Source organism: Hydra vulgaris, chromosome 15 (genome assembly GCF_038396675.1).
Source record: "Hydra vulgaris chromosome 15, alternate assembly HydraT2T_AEP".
NCBI classification, from domain to species: domain Eukaryota; kingdom Metazoa; phylum Cnidaria; class Hydrozoa; order Anthoathecata; family Hydridae; genus Hydra; species Hydra vulgaris.
In genome coordinates, this window is record NC_088934.1 from 2,996,257 (window position 1) to 2,999,444 (window position 3,188).

Genomic DNA, 3,188 nt, shown 5'->3' on the forward strand with positions numbered 1-3,188 from the left:
CAATTGCAGGTAAGTTACGATATAGGATGTATTTATTACTATCAAGTTAGTTAATAAATACAAAATAATAATAATTTAGAGAGATAACAGATATGACCTTTAGTTAAGCCTTAATAACCATTATGTTTTATTTTTTAATTTTTTTTTTCCTTGGTGTTGGGTGCACTTTTAACCAGTTTTAAAAATCATAACAAACAGAAATAACTTGGACGCTAAGAGCAAAAGACGTCTGAATAAAACTGACAGTCTCAAGATTTAAAAGACATTCCTGATGAAGAAGTTGAATCTCTTTCTGTATAAGAACGCTTTATTTTACAACCAAGTACTAGTACTAGTACGTCAAGTTTACTATTTTCATTCAAGGTTTAGCCTTTTCTTGAAAAAATAAATTGAATACAAATACTGTACACTTTCCTGTACTGTAGCTATTACCAGCAATATTCAGGAGGTTTATGGATGGAGTATATTAACAAATAATGTAAACAATTTGAGTGTAAAACCTCTAAGTAAAAGCCGTTAAGAGAGTAGGATAGACACCCTTGAATCTATGCGATACCGCATTGATGAGGCTTATGACGCTGCTTATGAATGTCTTTTTTTAAATTAAATTAATTTAGTAAGCAAAACATTTCAGATGAAAACTGTTGATCTGCAGAGCGCTTTGAAACTAAAAGAAAGTTTCGAGACATTTTTGAAGAACATGAGATCAGAAAATGGGCTGTACAGCGTTATTACAGATGCAATGGAACTGACCGAAAATCTGGACATCGATCCAGAGTTCTCTTACGAAGTTGTTGTCAGGCCGAGAAAAATCTAAAGGCAACTATCCTATGAAGGTAAAGAAGAACCTGTGAAGTAGGCAGAGTCTTTAAAATTAAATTTCTTTTTTGTAGTTTGAGACGCTACAATTAATTCTTTGTCAGAAGTATTTGAACGGATAGAAAATCACAGCAAACATATCGAATTCTTCTATAACATAAGAGGGCGTTAAACCTTAATCTTGCATATACCAAAAATAATTCTTGAAATAGTCATGTCTGCAAAGTTATTAAGAAGATCTGATTTCTTTATATTACTAGTACTAAGAGAATCATCAGGTGATAACAGCTATTGACAAGAGAAACTGTGGGAAATGTTTTCCACTTGTTAAAAACTGCTCAAGAGGTCATTGTGTCGCTAAACAAAATCACGACTCCAACTCAAATAGTAAAACTTCTCGGTATTGCACGTGCGATACCGAGAAGTTTTAGGTTTTTGTTTTAAAGTCAAAATTTTTTTTATTATTATTATATAAATAACTTTTGCATCGGCGTAGAAAGAATTTTTTGGTGTTCGAGATAGGTAACTTCCAGACATGGAGCAAACTCCAAACATTTATATGTTTATACTTATGTCAAATAATGAGGGTTTGCAAAAAATTGCGATGATTGGAGGCTGGGAACAAAAAAGCCCCAAAATTTTTGCCCCCCCTGCATTAAACGTGAGAGCAACAAGTTGATGAAGTATTTTTTGTACTATTCTTAACTAGACTTAGATTCATCGATAAATTTTAAGTTTCATAGTATTATCTATTAGCGTTTAAAAATTATTACCATATAAAATTTGCAACCCCCTCAAATTGAGGAGGGTTTAAACTTTATATGGTCATAATTTTTGAACGCTAAAATATTTTAAAATGAAATCTAAAATTTATTGATGAATATAAGTCTAGTTAAGAATAGTACAAAAAATACTTCATCAACTTGTTGCTCTCACGTTTGGGGCAGGGGGGGAGGGCAAAAATTTTGGGGCTTTTTTGTTCCTAGCCTCCAATCATCGCAATTTTTTGCAAACCCTCATTATTTGACATAAGTATAAACATATAAATGTTTGGAGTTTGCTCCATGTCTGGAAGTTACCTATCTCGAACACCAAAAAATTTTTTCTACGCCTATGAACTTTTGTCTTTGTCCAAAATTTTTTATTTGCCAAATAAAATAAAAGTTCTTTGAAGGTTAAATATTTTGTACATGCACGTGCATGTACAAAATATTTAACCTTGAACTTTTCATATATTTGGCAACATAAAAATTTTTAATTTCCGCGTACTACTTTTTAAAGAATTTAGCAAACATTTCGCTTTGGAATTTGAGTCGAAGTCGTACTCTGAAATTTTTAACGATTGGAGTTGGTACTTTTTTTTACGACTCCACACCCCTGGCTATATCTATCATTTTTAGAAGTACAAGATACGCCTAAACTGGTTATTTTTGAATAGTTTGAAGAGTATGACTTTTATACATAACTATAGTTAAACATTTGATGTAACAGTCAACAAATAATGACTGTGACAGCCTAGTAACAAATAAAACAAAAACGCACACAGCGTAGTAAACGTTTTCACTTCAATGAAGAAGGTTGGCATTTAAAAACGAAGTGTCACCGAATATTCAGTGCTTAGGTCGAGCGCCAAACCAAATGTTCGGTATTTAGCGAAACCGCAATTCGTGACATCTCTACTTTAAATACCACGAAGAATTTGCAAACATTCTTCAAGGAAACATTTCATTTTCAACAGATTTGCAAATGCATGGAACTTAATTCCGATTAAAGCTGTAATAGCAAAGTCCGTTAATTATTTTAAAGGAGTTCTGACTGCTGGCTGAGTAGCAATAAAGCATAACTAGTGTGCGCAACAAAACACTAACTGGATTTGTCCAGCACAGCAAGAACTACTGTTACTATACTACTACTATTGGATCACTTCTTGGAATCCTACAGGTCAGAGTCGAAAAACGGAGGTGGCAACTACCATATTCTTAATGAAATAAACTAGATGTCACAGATCAAAGACAAACATATTTATTAAAACATATTTAAATTGCGATGCGAAAAATTTAATTATTATTACAGTAAAGAAACACTAAATAATTTTAAATTTTTTTTTGATTATTGTATATACATTATACTTAAATAAGTAATAATTTTAACCACATGAATTAGTTATTTAAATAAAGATATTTCTGGTGTCAGACAGTATAAGGTTAAAGTTGCCAACTTTACAAATCCGTTACTATAGTAATAAATATAACTGGAATTTTAGGTCCGGAAATGTTTTAAGGCATTTACTGGTTCACAATTATTTTTATGTGTAGACGTACCAATATTATGAAGCCTTCATGTTAACCAAATATTTAACAAACAGTAAC